The sequence below is a fragment of the Haliotis rubra genome, unplaced genomic scaffold (assembly GCF_003918875.1).
Source record: "Haliotis rubra isolate DU_JTF1 unplaced genomic scaffold, ASM391887v1 Scf99, whole genome shotgun sequence".
Lineage (NCBI taxonomy): Eukaryota > Metazoa > Mollusca > Gastropoda > Lepetellida > Haliotidae > Haliotis > Haliotis rubra.
This window is the reverse complement of record NW_025767734.1, coordinates 1863878-1885711: the sequence shown is the minus strand read 5'-3', so window position 1 is coordinate 1885711 and position 21834 is coordinate 1863878.

Genomic DNA, 21834 nt, shown 5'->3' with positions numbered 1-21834 from the left:
ACCATGAAATGAAGTGAGAGAAATCCTGATAAATTGTTATAGTTCGTCAATCTTCGACATTTCTCGGTACGATAACTTTCTCGGCCCGACTATAGCCTTGCCAATAAGAACGACTTCAGATACGACTTATTGCAAACATTCTTTACCATTCCCGTCAATAATATTCTTAATTTCTAATAATAAAACAAGAGTTCCTTTGTCAAATGCCCATCAAATGAAGATTGAAATATATTTTAATTTTCTCTTTGTTGTGTTAACAACAACAAAGAGGGAAATTCCAAAGGTTTATGCGCTGTTTTCTTGTTTACTTGACACTGTGTCACACACTGATTATATCTATGTTTAAATGTGTGCACTCCGGTACATGGCACCCTTGTGATGGATGGGCGATAAAAGTTTACTAAAGTAGTTACACGAGACTGTGACGTGGACTTGTTTTATGTCAACCCCTCTTGGGTAGGCCAGACCTTAACCGTTGTACTTATCCTGATGGAACCATTGGCCTGATTTTCAATGTTATACTCAACATCATTATTCAGGGCTAATACAGATAAAAAAGGATAACGATTCTGATGCTTTTTAACTTTCAAGAGGATAAATCAGATGAACCATTTTATTCACTGTTAGTTGACATGTGTTGCTTGTTCAAGCGCTAAATGGTTGCTTTCAGGCATGTGTATTGGGTAGTCTTTTTCATCACCTACAGTTTTACACTATTCCTTGTTGTAATTTGCCTTTGTCATCATTTTAAGTTCAATAAGGACATCCAATCCGACATCGACATAAACAATCACGATCTATTAATTGTTAATTTTCTCTCACTAACTGAAGCTTGTTGGATTATTTTCATGCTTGACTCAAGGCATACCGAGTATACAAGTGCACATTTCACGAAAATCACAATAAAATATTTAATTTATATTAATAATTTAATACATCTAATAAAAATCTTTTCACATACAATAATATTTTATATAATACGATTAAGGAATGCAGGGTGGTAGTCTGTCATACAGACCCTGAAGCAAATATATCCAAGAAAGCCCACGCAAGTCTAGAAAATGTGGCAAATCTACACTTCCACAGCTTCTGATGAAGAAAGTCTCAGGGCTCCTTTAATTATCTTTTTTGTTTTTAATATGAATTTTTTTTCTGTAAAATATGTTCATTTCAGAGACGAGTTGTTAGTCTAGCAGGGTTCCTCAGGAGCCTTCTGGTTCCTCACGAGGGGAGTGATTCTCACTTTGGTCACAATGTTTGAAGTTCCACCGTAATTTGGATTCATTGGTGCAAAGAAAGCATCAACGATGAACAGATTATATACCTTCATTTATTTCTACTCTTAACTATTGGAGGCCAATCTGGATTCAGTAATTATATTTATAAGTCCTAGACCGCAAAACCTTAGAGGAATCCCGTTGAATTGCGAACCTCTCTTGGTCAATATTTTTTTAAAAATATTATTCGTTTTTTTCAAACGTACGGATTTCCAAATCTCTTCCTCCAATAACGGTAAATATAACCGGTTTCTATACACATACGCGTACTTTACATTACCTTAATTATGTCTTTTTGGTTGTTGTTTATCACACTTTCCGCCTAAACATTTCTTATATGTTTTAATTTCTACATAGTTTAATTTCCTTTTGTGGATGGTTTTGGTAGCCTAGTGGTTAAAGCGTTCGCTCGTCACGCCGAAGACCGGCTATCGATTCCCGACATGGGTACAATGTGTGAAGCCCCGCCGTGATATTGCTGACATATTGCTGAAAGCGGTGTAAAATTAAACTAACTCACTCACTCATTTTTTTGTTTTCTTTTGAGAATATACACTGTTAAGTCACAAAACTTTATAATCTGGAAGTAAAGTTCAATCTACAGTGCATTTACAATTTGAAGCTATAGGAATAATGAGACATATGAAGATGTCTGCGTGATGCGCTGCTCAACGCTACCACACAGCTTATTATGTAATTTAATGCTCTTCTAATGCTACACTGATTGCATAAACGTCTGAAAATATAAAGGCGCATATCAAGCCAATAAAGCCAAGTTTAAATCTCCGTACCAGAAGCTACATCGACAATAGCCATCATTGCGTTTAATCCTAAGTTCTGTCAAGTGTTGAACAAGGGGCCAACAGCGCCGTGCCAGAACTTCAACCCTGATACCCCAAGCAATTAAACCTTTGATGGCAGCCTGAGTTGAGTTTGTCCCTACACTGAAGCAGCACTTCACCCTCACATCTGAAAGTGAGCCAATTAGAAAACCGTTAAATGTGTAAGCGGGGAGATGTTTGAAAATATCTCCTCTTCATCTTAATGGCAACGCGAGGGTGATACGCTGAGTTGAGTACCCACACCGCTTTGAGCGCGTTACGTTAATTGGCTAAACGCTAGTTTATTGGTTCCCCGTGGGTAAGGGGTACTGTACCTCCGGGAACGCTTCCTCCGCAGCGTCTGTACTCAACGTTGGACCCCCAACTGGTGGAGAAGATGCTGTAATAGATACAGAAGCTGTGGAGGCAACCTGATGAATTCATTGTAAGCCTGATTCTCCTAATTAAGCCGTATAATTGGACGACACTTACAACAAATTGACTAATTGCAGGTGACGTTTGAAAAGCCTCTATGGCCGTGTGATGTGAAGGAATGCGCTGATTGGCTGTTGAGTTGACCTCTTGAGATGCACGTGCTTAGATCTTCCAAGATGGCGATGTCTTACAACTGAACAACTTGCTCGTCTTGATAGCAAAGGCCGATGGCTGTCAAAGAGATACGGCGCAATCTCAATCTGGATAAGGAGATTGTAGCCATTTAAACTTATAGCCTGCGATGTTTTCCTTGAAAGATACACTAATTGTTTGAAATTGGACAAATTGGACGGCTGTAGTTTAGCGCCATGCTTGAGTTATCAAAGACGGACGTCCTCCTTTGGATCTGAATGTTGCAGAGGCAACACTTGTCATCCAATAAAATAGACATTTACTGATGCCATCTGACTTGGATCTCATCAGGCAGCAGACAGTGAAATTACAAAGTGTTATCTTTGATTCACCAAAGCGCTATAAACCGTTAACTGGGCTCATTTGATTAGATAAATGATAATAGGTTTTCGGGAATTAATTCGCTGCTCTTCAGTAGCCGTGTACTTGTGCGGCAAATTATGGCATATGTCCAGCTGGTCATTTCAGAGGAGATTCATTCAATGTGATTTCCGAGGCACTTCAAGAAATGACTGGAGCTGTATCAATGTAATGTAACAGTTCTTACAGACAAATTGATTGTTCGTTCATCGACCAAAGTGTAAAGTTGGAGCTTTTTTGCCATTTTCAAAAACAAATGATGATTTTTCTTAAACAAAGAAATAAAATGTCTAAAGTTTCCACCGATACTATTAAACAACAATAACACAGGAATACACCATTTTGTTTTACTTCTGTTGCTTACATATAAAGAGATGATTTATAATCCCAAGTCTGTGTGTGCGTGCGTGTGCGTGTGTGTGTGTGCGCCCGGGCGTGTGCGTTTGAAACGTTTCATTTAGGGACTGATCATTCATTCCAGGATGGGGGCGTCGAGAATAAGGGGTTTAGGGAGAGGGGGCATTTAAAATTTAGTGTTAGTACGGATGATTTTATCACAATTTATCGCAACTATATATATAGAGGGTGAAAGATGCCCGAACTTTCGATTAAATATACATATTTGAACATTATTTATCGACTGGTAATTTGTTTTAGGTTGTGGGACGACAAAAGCATGGAGCGGAGGGGGCATGAAACACTGGTTCATAAATGGGGCAACACGGCATGACATGATACAGCGCCCTAAGACCAATCTGACCCCACCCCCTCCTATTATAAATGACCAATCCTTTAAACAAGCCAATATGTCATAACCACCATGTTCATGTTTTAATGTTATTTATTTCATATTGACCACTATGTGTCAGTCCGAATTATTTAAGGCACTTCACATCGCTATAAAATACTCATAAACGAGAAAATATATGGAGAGCATTGAGTTGCATCGTTCCTTGAATGAAATGCGTTACTTCAGCAAATTGGAAACGTGTGCCGTTTAATTCCTAGAAACGCTGTGAATTTTCTGCTGGAACCATATTTTTTGTACCGCATATGATTTACGTTTATTGAACATCTTCTTGAACTTCTTTGATAATAATTAATAAACTCGCCCGAACAAAATCTTGAGAACATTATTTGAAACTGCCTAGGACAGTGCTTCGGCTTTACTCGCCCGCTGTGACGATTCAAAGGACGCACACACACGCATTCAACCAATGTTTCGCATGAAACTCGGGGTTATGCCAGATTGAAGTCATGATAGCCTATCTATAATGGTACATAACAGTGTGTTTCAAAACGTTTGTATTATAATTATATGTGGTGTTTTCTCTGAGACATTTCTAATTAGTTATTTAATGAAGATTTAGACGATGTGAAGAATATTTCTCCTGTTGTATTATAATTATATGTGGTGTTTTCTCTGAGACATTTCTAATTAGTTATTTAATGAAGATTTAGACGATGTGAAGAATATTTCTCCTGTTGTATTATAATTATATGTGGTGTTTTCTGTTGAGATGTGGTGTTTTCTCTGAGACATTTCTAATTAGTTATTTAATGAAGATTTAGACGATGTGAAGAATATTTCTCCTGTTGTATTATAATTATATGTGGTGTTTTCTCTGAGACATTTCTAATTAGTTATTTAATGAAGATTTAGACGATGTGAAGAATATTTCTCATGTTAGTCCCATTGTATTACTATCTGTGCATATTAACCCAACCTTGCAGAGAGATTGAGAAAGACTAACCTAGAGAGAGGGGGTGAGAGAGGGACTAACCTAGAGAGATTGAGCGAGACTAACCTAGAGAGATTGAGCGAGACTAAACCTAAACTCAGTAGGTTACCTTAGACAATCTCGTCTTCAAGGATGTTCCCCTAGATGCCTGTACTACGGTCATAGTTGACTTTTTCACTCACAAAAATATAATATTACGATTTTCGTCGAAGTTTTAACCTTATACAATATTTTATGGTCGAGAGGAATTTTTCAATTCATTGACAATGACAGGGTTTAACACCTCAAAGCATATCTCAGTGCCACCTATCGCGCAGGTCTGCGTGCCATTAATCCAACAGACAGCATTGCGTCATATGACGTCACAGTGGTCATCTGAGCGTGCTTCCATGGCTATGGACAATGTCAGGTGCTCGCTACATGATACCTCTGTTGTTGGTCAGTAGCACAAACATTTATCTACTGGTGTTACGGTCAGTGCTATACTGTTGGGTAACGGGGTAACAAAATGACCAGTCGGCGTCAAACAGAGCTTTGATTTGTTGCAATTGTCACACATTGGAAAGCGATTACTGAGGTATTTAATGGTTGATGTCGCTCCTTGACAAAAGCACTTACGTGATGAGTGCCCCGTTCCGTGTGAAACCGCATCTTACTTGATACATGCTTGTTAAACATGGGAACCTAATTACTCGAGATTAATCGCACGGAAGTATTAATTCCTTGTGGTGATTACTGATTAGGAGACGATGTTACGCTTTATTGTGAGGGCTGTCAACCTACGCTGACATTGAAAAATACCAAAATAAGATGTAAACTCAACTATAAGACCGGTTGTGATCGCTCATTTATTATTGAGTGGGAACATATAAAAGAAAATATGTAATCACGGACATTGTTTTTCTACTAAATCTGGTTTAAATTTAAACATCATTCAAAGACTGGTCATCTATTTTGGGGCGGGGTCATTCCAAAAAAAGTTTTATTCCTGTTTGGATATTTTTTGGTCTAATTCTCTGAGTGTGTCTTTTTTGTTATTTTTTCTTTTGCTTTGTTATTTTTTATTTTATTTCTTTCTTTTTTATGTGGGGTGAGGGGTGAGGTTGGTTCTTTTTTTTAATGTCTGCAGGGGAGGGGGATATAGCAGGGGGTAGCAATATATGGTAGACTTCCCCATCCTCACAATCACCGTCAACCTCCTCTCCACTCCACTCCACTCCACTCCGCTCCACCACACGCACAGTCAACCCACCACCACACAAGGAAAGTATGGCAATTCAGGAACCTATTGATACATACAGGGGCGGATCTAGGATTTGGGATAAAGAGGGGGTGCACATATATCCAAAGTTTAGGGGGAAATGCTCCTCAGGGAAATCTTTTTCGGCGGAGAAGGGTTGGGTGGGGTCACACACACACACACACACACACACACACACACACACACACACACACACACACACACACACACACACACACACACACACACACACACACACACACACACACACACCTACCTCTGGATCCGCCCCTGTACATACATATTGTGTTCCCTCGCACTGAATGTTTTGACATATCTGCAATTTGTTTCTCTCAAGTGTAAGTTATTTGACGTGAACATATTGTAGATATGTTAATATGTACAGGCCTGATACGATCGAATAATGCCTGAATCCCTGATTAATATAGGGCCTGTCTGATTATTGCGAAACTGGTTTTGGTTTCTGAAACCATCCGGTTTCAAAATGGATACCCCAAAAATGTCTCAGCTACTGTATATATGTGGAACGAATTGGATGACAGCATTGCCGAAGGTAATATTTTTTGTCATTTTATCAGTGAATTAACAAATATTAAAGAGATGAGATGCTTTTCGAGGTAAATATTTGAGTATATGTCATTATACTGTTACAAGTAAGTATATGTATACAAGTTACAACTTGTAGCAACTTGAAACATCACTTTAATCTCGAGGATATACCTACGAGTATATTCGTGATATATTTGTTAATGTGATTTATGAATGTTCTGGGTATGGGACATATATTTTATGTATGGCATGTATAATTTTATCTGATAACTTAAATAAAGGCTTTTGTATTTATTTCATACACATTTTCTCAACATTGTTGGATGGGTAGCCTATCCTGGTTAAAGCGTTCGCTCATCACGCTAAAGACTCAGGTTCAAATCTCTTCATGGCTACGACTCACCATGTGTGAAGCCCCTGCCGACAATAATTCAAGCCCCGTAGGAAGGTAATCCATCCAGCAGTGTTAACTCCACATGATATATAGACCCACTGTGGGGCTGGAACAGGCCTATACTCAGATTTACTTTCAAAAGCAATGAGACGTCAAGATGATTTTGTCCCCCTCTCCTCACAGGGACGTATCAATAACAGCAATGTAACACAACATCCACTATACACCCAAGTCATTATTTACACCTCATTTCCCCTTTGATCAAGAAATTCCAAACAGCAGAAAAAAATCTCAGTCGAAGCGGACTTAAAATAGTTTAATTATACTTCGTCGCATCGTAATCTACGTCCTCGACGGTGTAACGTCTTCATCAGGATGACGTGATACCCCAAATCACTTCTCACCCCTATAATCTCCCGGCCTTTTATCATCTGTGTCATCAGAGACTGAGAACGGGCATTCTCTAAGCCGCGCCATTGCCTTGTTTACATTATTCATGCAACGTACTTTACTCTCAGAGACATTCCAAGCGAGACCGTGGATGTTGTCGTCTACAGTGTTATGGCTGAAAATTCCTTCCAAGGAAAACGGTCGTAATTGTCTCATAAAAATACTGTTCTTTTTGCGATCATGTTACCAAGGAAACTGGGACGGGAACCTGAAAACCCTCCCGAGAAAATGGAACAGCAAAGAAATGATATCAGTATTTACGACCAATCTTCAACACATCTATCTTTGACACGGTTCTTATGCTTGATTCCATTCCAACTGACTTGTATATGTGAAGCTGTTTGTCACACGTAATTGCTGTATGCATCTTGTGCATTCGGCCTCATACGAACGCTTCAGAAGAACACTCTATTTTTGTTGTATTCTTATTGTTTTGCTTTTTTATTTTTATTCTCAATCAATGAGACCAACCGGTGAGGTGATGGTGAGAAACAGCATTTAATACCGGCTGAAATCACTGACTTTCGTGCGTGCGGGCGTGCGTGCTCCATTCTAATTCGGATTATTGTTACAGTGCTAGCCCATTGGGATACCATGTCGCAAATACCCTTCTCATAACCAGTATGGTGACTCCAAACACACCACACTGTGCTTTTCTCTCTTAAAAAATACTTTTTCCGATAAGTACCGAACCCAGCCAAGAAACACCGACTTTTGAATTGTTGACGCCATCGGGGATCAGGGGCGTAGCTACTATTATTTGTTTAAAAAGCCTGGGCTTACACATGATTTTTGCTAAAAGAAAATCTAATTCTTGCCAAAAATATCTCAAATACTATCTAAACATAAAGCTTTACAACCTATCGGGCTTACACGAAAGAAATGGCTTGATACGCGCCTGTGAATCGGCAGAGGTTCTACCAGGGTGGCGCTTGAAACCAATGACGGAGTTAAATGGTCGAAGGGAAATGATATACAGGAACAATGAGATGGACAAGGTGATGCCATAAACAGCGAGCATTGCTATCGAAGTACGATGTAAAACAGACAGATTCCACATTGTAACCACCTATTATTCTTATATAGCAGTCGGCACTTGTGGAAAGTAAGAGGTATTGGCGGTTATTCTGTCCTAGAATCAGGAAATGGACGAACCCCAGATATTTGAGATAATAGTATCACAAATTTACGCAAAATGTTAATCTCAATACTCAAACCCTGTGAAACCAATCTTCTGACATCCTGGAAAGTGTATATATCGTTGATAAGATAAGGGAATTACTCCGCGCGGGCACTGTCCCTGCGAAATGCACTGTCCGGATTAAACATTGTTTCACGTGTTTCCTCTGGTCACCATATATCATATTACCTGGCTGATACATATCATATCACACGGGTATACAGGTTAGTTTATGTATTATATGCTTACTAATAATACTGTTCATCATTTCCCTGCAGTATATGGATGTGAAGCTGGATTTGCCTTCAGGTTTCATTGTGGCATGATCGCTGTCCTCCGTCATTACTATACACCTCTATCCTGTCACTGGCTTGTTTTGCCGTCTCGGGCAGTTAATGATTTTTAAGGAAAACACAGAACTAGATAGTGTGATAACCTATAACCTTGTATATGTATGTTATATACATTAAACCTTACAGTTTCCATTTCTCATGTACATGAAAGCAAACACAGAAGGTCAACTCCGATGCTGGAACTTGGAATATGGATAATAGTAGGGAGTTTGATTGATTGGTACGAGTTATATATTGATGTAAGTAATTAAAATTCAAATCACCTAAGAATTGCTAAGAACAGAATAGAATAACACTTTGATATGACTTTACTGGGCCTTTGGAATTGTAACCATTGATATGATCTACAATATTAAGCTATTAAAATACGACCGCCTCCGTGGTGTAATGTTAGAGCGTCCGCCCGGAGAGCGGAAGGTCGCGGGTTCGATCCCCGGTCGCGTCATACCAAAAGATGTTAAAAAATGGTACTTGTTGGTCCCTGCCTGGCGCTCGGCATTAATGGGTACAACAAGGACTGGTCGGCTCGGAGTCAGTATAATATGTCTGAGTGGGGTATTCATGCTTCACTGCGGCATGGTATCTCAGTGAGCTAGCACTGTAAAACCAGCTTAAGTCTGGACTAGTACAAGCAGCCGCACATACGCATGCACGTCGTCATATGAGCGAAGTATTCTGATGTACGACGTAAAACCCAATTTCACCTCACCTCACCTCACCTCACTTCATTAAAATACACCAGGTAGGACAATATGTAGGGAGATAGGTAGGTAGAAATGATGAATGACAAAATAGAGTCGTAATATGTATACCAAAACGTCGTTATAATAATATATTAAAGCAGTTGTTATCTATAAAGTGTGTCTACTTTGTAACAGTTGAGTGCCAACCAGTCAATATCAGTTACCAATAACGTAAACAGGGACGTCGAATTAAACCCCAACACCAGATGCCTCGGTGTATAGAGATATCCACACATAGTGCTTAGATTACCGGGTTTACCTTTGCACGCCGCTATCACACATAAGGTTGAACGCGAGGGGCGAATTGTAAAATGCATACAATGTGATATATGCTTCCTGATGAACGTTGGACTATGGATCTGTTGCCTTTCCAGCAATCTGAATAATGATTCTCTGACCAGTTTATTGCTTACACCAACTTATGACCCCTAACATAGCACGTTGTCCAACATAAGCTGGTTGCGGAGAGTAGTTGGACTGGTGAACGTATTCGGCAGCGTGACTCATATGGCGCTGCCCCACACTTAGCATATTAAGTGTTTCTATGGACTTCTGATTTTCGAAGTAAGCCTCTGTCCACAAGCAGTGAAGAGGTACCCGATAGGATGCGATTACAGTTAAACGTCTTTATAGCCTTAAAGGTAACTAAAGGTGGGCCCTTGGAAGCAGAGAATAAACATCGTTTGCCTTTGGGCTGATAGAGAAAATCCTTTCTACTAAACCAATGAACAGGGTCACAAAATTACATCCTTTGAGGTGTCGATTTGGCGTTTTATAACAAATACGCTGTATTCTGATCAGTGTTTAGCAGTATGAAGTATGCAGTATGAAGTACTGTGTTTATACCGGTCAATACATATGGTCACTGTATCCATGAGACTTATTGCTTGTGGTGGTGGAATTGGGTTTAACGTCATGCCTGAGAATATTTCGCTCATATGACGACGTTGTTATTGCTTGTGAGCCAACTGGACATGTGCGGGTGGTATATACACTGCTTACCATGAAGAACTACACCATTTCGCGCCCGATAAACTCCGCGTTTCCGAATAGTTTAGCGTTGTTTATGGTTCTCATAATCCAATCTGGCCGTCCTCTGTATTGCCCACATGCCGGCAAGGTGCTCCGGCGCCTGTGCGAGGAGGGCTGACAAAGGGGATTCTTAGCGATAAATTACCAACCTAATATTACCCTATCGTCAAGTTCTACCTCTTTCACTAAGGAGGGTATTTCACAATGATAAATGCATAGGCTAACACAAACCGGTGCGTTTACGTGAAGTGTATTTTGACGCATGCGCAGATATCTGTAGAATGCGCGCGTGGAATTCGCGGCGTGTTGGCGGGTGCAGTTCTGTAGTGTGGCGCGGGACTTGAGACGCTCGGGAGGGATTCACAGACGCACATGTTTCCTTCTATTTCCGAAAAAGTGACAAACGTCCAAAGTATCCTTGATAATTATCCCTAACAATATCATTTCAGCTTCCAGATTAAGTCACATCTGCTTGCGTGAATTGTTGTGTCGCCCGGGAGGCTGGCCTGATCTCCATCTTCGCAAATTGCCCGTTTCTCGTGTGAGAGCAGGGATGACGGCATACTTCATCATCGCAAACAGAAGTAACGACATCGTCGACAACACGTTTACGTAATCAGAGTGACAGCCGTGCGTAACAAAACGATGTTGTCAGGGGCGTTTGTGAGGAGACGATGAAAAAGAAAGGTTATCTGGTAGTTTTGTCTTAAATATCTTCAGTACATATACGCGTGGTAACAAAGTGAGTGAATATTGTTTAACGCCGCCTTGATATAACTAAAATATTTTTACTTTGGCGTAAATCAGTATTCACCCAAACGCAGTCATCTACTTCGTATTTGTTAGATTTTTTGTTTGTTGTATAACACTGCACTTAGCTGCATGACAGAGGTCTGTGAGTAATCATGCTTTGACCAGACAATCCAGTGACATTCTGTTGATTGTTCCAACACTTAATGGGGCGGTGGGGTAGCCTAGTGGTTAAAGCGTTCGCTCGTCACGCCGAAGACCCGGGTTCGATTCCCCACATGGGTACAATGTGTGAAGCCCATTTCTGGTGTCCCCCGCCGTGATATTGCTGGAATATTGCTAAAAGCGGCGTAAAAACAAACTCACTCACTCACTCACTCACTCACTCACTCCAGCACTTAATGTAAAGCATACTCTTAGTGTAAACAAAACACGGTGAGGGTTGTTTAATGATAAAGACAATAGTGCAGCTTTATCACAGCGGTCTGTTTATGTCCCGTCTGAATGAGTCACATAAACTAAAGTGACTGATTGTATGGTCAACATACAATGCACCATACATTATGCATTCAAGTGACTGTACATTTGAAGCCCTAGACAACCTAAGTTCTGGGTTAGAATTGGTCTTCAACAACCCATGCTTGTCGTAAGAGGCGATTAACGGGTGGTCAGGTTCGCTGGCTTGGTTGACACATGTCATCGTATCCCAATTGTGTAGATCGATGCTCGTGTTATTGATCACTCGATTATTTGGTCCAGACTCGATTATTTACAGACCACTGCCATATAGTGCGGCGTTAAACGACAAACAAACAAACCCTAGACAATTAGCACAAATTAAACTGCCTCTTGAGTTATCGGTCCTGAGTCGTTTGTTTAATGCTGCAATATTCCAGTTGATAACGACCTTGAGTGAGTGAATGAGTACGGTTTTACGCCGCTTTTGCAATATTTCAGCAATATCACGGTGGGGGACACCAGAAATGGGCTTCACATGCGGGGACGCGAACCCGGGTCTTCAGCGTCACTAGCGAACCTTTAACCACTAGACTATCCTACCGCCACTGATAACGACCTGTAAATATTCGCAAATCAGTCATTGACAATAATAAACTTTACCGTTTCACCTTATTTGCTGGCATACTTGCATTTCGGGGTCTTCCCACTTGTCCGGCACCTATTGTTTTACAGGTTCCAGACCAGTGGAACGCGATAATCCCTGAGAACAAAAGGTGAACTTTTTATTTTGCTCCCCAGCCGGTCTGTGATATTTGGTCACCCTAGCCGGTCAGAGGATATTTGGTTACCCGATATTTAATAATTTTAAGTACGAAATGGAAAAAAACATGAAATACTTTTTCATTTATGCATGCATTATACATTACATACAGTTATTCCATTCATTTTTTTCATTTTTCATATTGCATAGCAAGTGGAAATAACCCTTGCATTTCTACTACAGACTGTAGCCTTAATCCCCATGGTTCTAAGGATTAGTACGGTCCGCTGATTATAATCCCTATACAATACCTGCAGGCAAAAAGAGAACACCCCCATCGTCCCATACCATCGTATGACGACATGCATTTATGTCACCGAGCCTGACTACCTAACTCATTTTGACCTCTGCAGGACAGACAACCTCTAGTTTCGGGGTCAGTTTGACCAAAACAAAAAAATATGATGAAAAGGAGCCCTGGGCCTAAATTTTCGAAGCTTTCTTAGCGCTAAGATAGTCGTAGGTCAATGTTAATGTATGGCACTTACGACTATCTTAGCGCTAAGAGAGCTTCGAAAATCTAGGCCCAGAGACTTTCTTCCTTTTCAGTAACTGTGGTAATGTTTCATTTTGCATGGGCTTTCTTGTATATATTTGTTTCAGGGTATGTATGACAGACTAAGATCAAAGGTTCATGCCAAAATAGAACCGTGAAGATCCGGGTTGTAATTGGTCTTCAGTAATTTATACTTCATTCATAGAGACGATTAACGGGATCGTGAGGTCAATGATTTTGTTCATGCATGTCGCCATATGCTAACAGTGTCAATCAGTGGATTTTCCTATACCGACTCGATTATTTACCGACCGTTGGAACGTACACCGCTGACTGCAGCGTCAAACCACGAACAAACATAAGTGAGTGAGTATGGTTTTACGCCGCTTTTAGCAATATTGCAGCAATATCACGGCGGGGCACAATAGATATGGGCTTCACACATTGTGTTTATATGGGGAATCGAACCCGGGTCTTCGGTGTGACGAGCCAAAGCTGTAATCATTAGGCTACTCCACCGCCCCAACAAACATAAGTAACCCAGAATTGTCCTAAAACGTGACTAACATGTCATCGTACCTCAGTTGCTCGTGTTGTCAGTCACTAGATTTTGGTTCCAGATTCAATCCTTTGCAAACCGACGTCATGAAAAAATGAAATATGGACTTCGCGTTAAAACACAATAAACTTTGACATACCATCAACCACGTTACAAGCCTGACCACACGACCCTTCAGTCGACACTCAAGTGAGTGAGTGAGTTTAGTTTACGCTGCTTTTAGCAATATTCCATCAATATCAATTAAGACCAACATAGGTTTCCGGTGGCCATTTCTCACCCAGAATGTACACTGTTGGCGATTCGCACTCTGGACCATCGACTGATAACATCCATTGATGCAGATCTTACACCATCACAGAATATCAACAACTGCACCCACTGACCCAACCTGCTGATGAGTTTCTTTTCTTTCCATTTCAGCCATTACAGTTGAATACTTTCATGATACGCGACCTCGCGATTATGATGAAAAGAATTCTTCGTTAACGTGAGTTTATAAACTGTGTAACACATTGTGTTGACATAACGTATTTCAAGAGTATTGTTACAGCGAAGGTTCATCACTGGGGCGAGATCGTGTTGTTCGTGTTCATGTTGAAACGGAAGAATTCAGATTACGTGTATGGTCATATAACCTCTTGAAACTGCACTCACTGACCTCAAACCACAAAAGGGCATGCTTGTTTATATTACACAACGCGCTCGTGCTTCTGTGGAATCTTTTACCATTCCGTCAGGTCATGCGCGTAATGGCGACAAGGCTCCAAATGGCCAGAACCGACATCTTAGTTTGACGAAAACTCGCTGTGACAACATTCGTCGTTGAAAGGAGACCGGCTCTTTGGTTCCCATGTCCGGCATTTCTCAACGTCCAAATTAAAATGTTTAGTGGCTACTCAAGAGGTCACGGTATTTCAGAAACACGTGCATCCTGAGCGTGCGGGTCACGTGGCGCCGCCACAGCACGTGCTGGCACCGGTCAGTTAGTGGTTGACCACTGTCCATATGGGCGCGCATGCCGCACGTATGAAACAATGTTAATGGATAAACTGTATTTGTCTGAAGCTATCTAAAAACACATCGATCCACCGACGGAACTTCATTTACTCTGACCCTTACTCAAACACAATCTTCTAACTAAAGGTCTACTTTCGGAGGAACGCCTTTGATTCGGTTTATCAACTAATGGTAATGGTTGTTCCGACAGTATCAATTATTTTGTCAGTGGTGTTGAACGTTGAGTTAAGACTTAGGTTTGGCTGACTGAGTTAGTTCAATGCCGACTAGAACATTCATACGCGGGATGAACGCCCGAAGTAATGCCGGATTAACTTTTAACAACCTTTGGTGAAACAATGAGCAGGGGTTTGGTGCTGGCAGTCATAGACACGTAATCAGTTTGAACTGGGATTCGAACCCGCGTTTCTGGCACGCACTTCTACGGTGGACTAGCAGCACCTGACTTGACCATTGTACACCCTAACATTAAAGATGTGTGTATCATCATTACTATTAATATTGTTGTTGATGTTAATGACATATTTAGACAGGCACACTTCAAATTTCCACATCCGAAGATGCCAGACATATTTATTTTGTAAATTTATCCTTAAAATGTGTTGAGAAAATTCTGGGTTTATGTAACTTAAGCATGCACAAAACATACTTAGCACAACGGGTAACAGAAGCGCTTATTCATTTCAGAGATGCAAAGGACTGTGAGTTATCGCAAATAGCACTGTAAACATGCGGGTGATTGGGTAGCCTAGTGGTTAAAGCGTTCGCTCGTCTCGCAAAAGACCCAGGTTCGATTCCCACATGGGTACAAAGTGTGAAGCCCATTTCAGGTGTCCCCTACAGCGATATTGCTGGGATATTGCGCAAAGCGGAATAAAACTATACTCACTCACTGTTGTTAAAGAAATACGTCTTTTGTAAGGCAGGTTCAGCAACTCAGTGATTTCAAAGCTTTGCCGTCGTGCAAATGTTTACATGTGAGGCCCATTCCTGACGTCAAGGCAGGTGAGACTGCTGCATATTGTCAAGTGTAAAAACATATTCTCAGCTCAAGTGTAAAATTGATAAATAATTTCTTCAGCGCCCCAGACTCTTGGTGCCTGTTTCAGAGCTCCGCCATCCTGGGTGCACTAACTACGTCAGCTGTGACACCGAATGCCGACCGTAACGAAACGCTACACCAATAAGTACCGTCATCAATCTGTGGCGGCCACGCTTCCATCGGTGTCACCGTCAGGTCCATTTAAGGTCACGACATCACTGAACCGCGAATCTCCCAGCTGTCATTTCGAAGTCAAATCTATTATGAAAACCCTAATTTGAAATATTTAACGCTACATTGCGTCAAATTTATAGGCTCGTATGTTTCTGGTGCCACGGTCGGTGAACCGCGTTGGCAGCGGAATCCAAGACGGCGACAGTCACGGCGTTAAGTGTACACGCTCACACTCTAACATTGTCGCAGAGCAAAGCATGCGAAGGATTTAAGGACATTTCTTGGGAGGCTTGGGGACACTTTTTTCTCATATAGCTTGTAGTGAGTGAGTTCAGTTTTACGCCGCTTTTGACCATATTCCAGCTATATCACGGCGGGGGACACCAGAAATGGGCTTCACACATTGTACCCAGGTGGGGAATCGAACCCGGGTCTTTATGGCTTCTAGGGATTCCATGGATACAGCCGTTCGTTACTTAGGGTATTTCTTACTATATTTAGGGACGTTCGGTTAGCCAAGTGGTTAAAGCGCTCGCTCGTCACACCGAAGACCCGGGTTCGATATCTCACATGGGTACAATGTGTGAAGCCCATTGTGTCCCCCGCCTTGATAATGCTGGAATATTGCTAAAATATTCGGTGTAAAACCATACTCACTCAGTCGTATTATATTTGTTTAACATCGAATCTCAAACTATATGACCGCAGCCTGTACATATCCAGTCTTTACCAGACAATCCAGTGATTGATATTAGGAAGGAAATAGGGAGTCATTGGGTTGAATCTAGTCTCACAGTCCCTGAACCACATTATTTTCCCTAATGCCTAGCCCTCCCTGCAATGCTAAACCCTAAATGAAGCAAGTCAAGATTTCCCCAGGTTTCAGGTTCAATCTCACTTGGGCTCTTTTTCAATTTAAATTGGTTTATTTGTTACTATCAAAATGTTATATGTTAAGGGACAAAGCGTTAGTCTAGGTTGAATCTAACTCCAGTATTTATATCCACGGGGAATGCCAGGGGGACTTCTGCTAGAAAGGTTTGATTCCCAGGAACCGTGTTTTTGAAGAATTTACGATTCAACTTTTGAAAACTATAACCTAATGTTCATTCAGTATATTATGTTTAAATATATACTTGACATATTATGAGAAATATTTTTGCAGAAAATGGAACTTCAAGGATAAGATTTCCCTACCAAAACTGGAGCAGTATACATAGGGATATGAACACCAATAAATGACCTGTGTGTGCCATCTGTAGGTCCCTGGAGAATCACAGACCGGAGGCTAATGAAAGAAGATGATTGGGCCGAAAATGGGGTCAGACGATCGAGACTCTTTGGTGTCGAAAATGAAAGATTCTTTAACTCGAAATTGGACTTTCGATAACATTTGTTGCCATGGCGTAATAAACGAAAATATGAAAATACAGGAGATTTGCTCGTAGTTCGCACCTATACAGCATGGGTGTTTGGATTACCAGGCAGTAAATACATCTATGTTTAGCAATATTCGGGCAATATCACGGCGGGGGACACCAGAAATTGGGGAATCGAACCCGGGTCTTTAACCACTAGGCTACCCCACCGCCCCCTGCTTTTGAGTGCCTGATTGTTGCGTTAGATAGTACTCTGTAATAATTCAGTACAGGACCTTAACAACTCGGCTGGTTCCCATTCTTTGAATACAATGACGGTTCCATTGGATCCGGTGGTTGATCCACGCATGAGGAACAACAACTATAGATCTGTTCAGTTCCCGCAAGGAGTCTAAATGGTGCTGGGAACCAATTCTGACATTATCTAATATCTTATAATATCGGGTACTTGGTTTGAACTTTAAGTACGCGACAAGGAACGTACATGTATTGACGTGATTCAAAGGTGAAGATTTCCTCCTGATCAAAGGGGACAGGATCCTGAGCGAGTGATGCCAAAACCTCGGGTTTGAGCATAATGACTGTACATTAGTGCTTTCGATAACGTATGTCTGCATAACAGGCCTTTGTTTTCGTGGTGAACGTGAAAACAAAGTACTTTTTCAAGGTATGCGGTGACATAAATGACTTTAGCAGACATTTTCTGCGAGTGTACGGAACACTTGACATATTCCCGACATTTTAGGTCTCTTTCTGATCTTAATCTGAAAATCTGTGCTGGGTGTCACGGCAACAGAAACAATGTCACGTGCTGTCAGGTAGGGTTAGACGCGCGATTAGTCTCTCTCGCCTCTAATAATACAGTCATGTGATATTGTAAATATCACCACGTCAATACGAAGCATGACTGAAGGTGTCAATGCGGAAGAGTTAAGCGACATCGGTGCAGAAAACAGGCCGTCTTGGGGAAGGTAATGGGGGGTGCACTCCATCACATACACTGAACGATCGCATTATCGCAGAAACCAGAAAATAAATTGGCATAACCGAATCGAAATTGGATGATTACGGATTGGATTGTCGTTTTCAACGTGTTTGGGGAAACAATCAACATAGCCAAGCGTGTTTTCACAAAACATTAACCACTTCGCTACAAGATATTTTTGTCAAAGAGGACAACTGCACCAAATTTTGATTTGGCAAGGGTGAGAAGGCTCGACATATTGTCTCAGATCAATGTCGAGCTGAAAACGTTATAGTAAACACTATATTACCAATGTAACAGTTATTATTTCACAGAGACATTGTCTCTTTTTCACACCTTAAACTGAGGATAACGTACGTACGTAAAAATTGGACAAGAACATGTTGTGTATAGGCCATTCTTGTGACTGTAACGCATGATACGTAGCACCAGTGTCCTCGGATAAGGAACTCTGCCCTCTAGTAACAGGAGTCACATTGTAAGAGTGAATGAGTGAGTTTAGTTTTTCGCCGCACTCAGCAATATTCCAGCTATATGGCAGTGGTCTGTAAATAATCGAGTCTGGAGCAGACAATCTAGTGATCAACAGCATGAGCATCGATCTGCGCAATTGGGATACAGAGACCCGTGGCAACCTAGTCAGCGAGTCTGACCACCTGATCCCGTTAGTCGCCTCCTACCACATGCATGGGGTGCTAAAGAGCAATTCTAACCCAGATCTTCACAGGTCTTGTAAGATTGAATACAAGTTAAAAGTTACATGAGTCATGGTAATAATCTGGATGTATGACACCAGTCTTAAGATGGCGAGGACAGCCATTCCCTTCATATGTGACATGATAGTAAGGTTCATGGGTGTCGCATGAATCAATAGTGTAAGATTAATATATGACACAAGTTGCCTTGATGGATGCCCCTACTCTGCCACTGAATAAAGTGATAGAAATAACTGTTGCAATATTTAAACTCGACACCAGGTGACCCATGATGCAGATGTTTGAAATGAAATTTCTGTCTGTGATCAGATTCCCCTAAACGCTTACTTTTCAAACTTAGTCTCTCCAGTATTTATGTGTTTATGATGAACAGGAGAAGACATGAGAATATTTATGTGAACATACAAAATACATAAAACAATCATTATTTATGACAAAATATTGCAAAAAGAAAAACCTTGAATTTTCAAGGTCTGTGTAAAAACCAAAAGTTTATATACAACTTTACAATATAATATATAAATTCACTTAAACATTCAGCAGAATTCCATTAATAATTTGACAACAAAATGTATGAAATATTTAAAAACATATACATAAATATTTGAAAAAAGATTTACAAGACTAAAATATGCCAAACTTCAATTCACATTTGTTTACATTGATTTTTTCAATTGATAATATGTTTCATAAGAACTCAGAGTCAGTTGTCCACTTCTCTCCAAGGTGAGATCCTTGATTTCTGATTCTACAGTCAGCTGTTCAGACCTTTGTAGTAGAAAATCACAACCTTCCCCATGAGATCCTGGTATCTCTGGTGGCTGAGGAACTGCCCATCTCTCTCCCCTCTCCAACTATCGGTAACTGCCCATCTCTCTCCCCTCTCCAACTCAGCCCATCTCTCTCCCTTCTCCAACTATCAGTAACTGCCCATCTCTCTCTCTTCTCCAACTATCAGTAACTGCCCATCTCTCTCCCTTCTCCAACTATCAGTAACTGCCCATCTCTCCCTTCTCCAACTATCAGTAACTGCCCATCTCTCTCCCCTCTCCAACTATCAGTAACTGCCCATCTCTCTCCCTTCTCCAACTATCAGTAACTGCCCATCTCTCTCTTCTCCAACTATCAGTAACTGCCCATCTCTCCCTTCTCCAACTATCAGTAACTGCCCATCTCTCTCCAACTCTCCAACTATCAGTGCACCATCTCTCCCTTCTCCAACTATCAGTAACTGCCCACATCTCTCTCTTCTCCAACTATCAGTAACTGCCCATCTCTCTCCCTTCTCCAACTATCAGTAACTGCCCATCTCTCTCCCTTCTCCAACTATCAGTAACTGCCCATATCTCTCCCTTCTCCAACTATCAGTAATTGCCCATCTCTCTCCCTTCTCCAACTATCAGTAACTGCCCATCTCTCCCTTCTCCAACTATCAGTAACTGCCCATATCTCTCTCCTCTCCAACTATCAGTAACTGCCCATCTCTCTCCCTTCTCCAACTATCAGTAACTGCCCATCTCTCTCCCTTCTCCAACTATCAGTAACTGCCCATCTCTCTCTTTGTGAGATCAGTCAGTCAGTTGTCAACCTCATCACCGGCCCTTGTGAAACTACAACACAATCCTCATGATGAGATCCTGGATTCCTGGCGCTAGAGTCAGTACAACTCTCTCCTTGTTCCAGTGCAGCACTCTCTCCTGGGTGAGAGTCCAGTAGTCTGATTCTAGAGTCAGCTGTCCACCCTCTCCTGGGTGAGAGTCAAGTAGTCTGATTCTAGAGTCAGCTGTCCACCCTCTCCTGGGTGAGAGTACAGTAGTGAGAGTCCAGTAGTCTGATTCTAGAGTCAGCTGTCCACCCTCTCCTGGGTGAGAGTCCAGTAGTCTGATTCTAGAGTCAGCTGTCCACCCTCTCCTGGGTGAGAGTCCAGTAGTCTGATTCTAGAGTCAGCTGTCCACCCTCTCCTGGGTGAGGACTGAGGACATGTGATCTGTGATCATTGAGCAACTTGTCATCTAGAAAATCACTGATCCTTTACAGGGTGAGATTCTGGATCACTGACACCAGAGTCAGTTGTCCACCTTCTCTTGGGTGAGGTCCTAACAGTTGAGATTGTAGAGCCAGAGTGATCTGGATCTCTGATTGTCGTGTCAGTTGTCCACCTGATAATCACAGACCCTTGTTGTAATACAGCACACTATCCTGGGTGAGATCCCGGAACTCTGATGCTGGAGTCAGTTGTCCACCTGATAATCACAGACCCTTGTTGTAATACAGCACACTCTCCTCCTCACAGGTTGTGAGATCACTCTCCTGGGTGAGGAACTCTGATGCTGGAGTCAGTTGTCCACCTGATAATCACAGACCCTTGTTGTAATACAGCACACTCTCCAGATCCACACTCCTCCTGATAATCACAGGTGAGAGCACCCTCCTGGGTGGATCTCTGATGCTGGAGTCAGTTGTCCACCTGATAATCACAGACCCTTGTTGTAATACAGCACACTCTCCTGGGTGAGATCCCGGAACTCTGATGCTGGAGTCAGTTGTCCACCTGATAATCACAGACCCTTGTTGTAATACAGCACACTCTCCTGGGTGAGATCCCGGAACTCTGATGCTGGAGTCAGTTGTCCACCTGATAATCA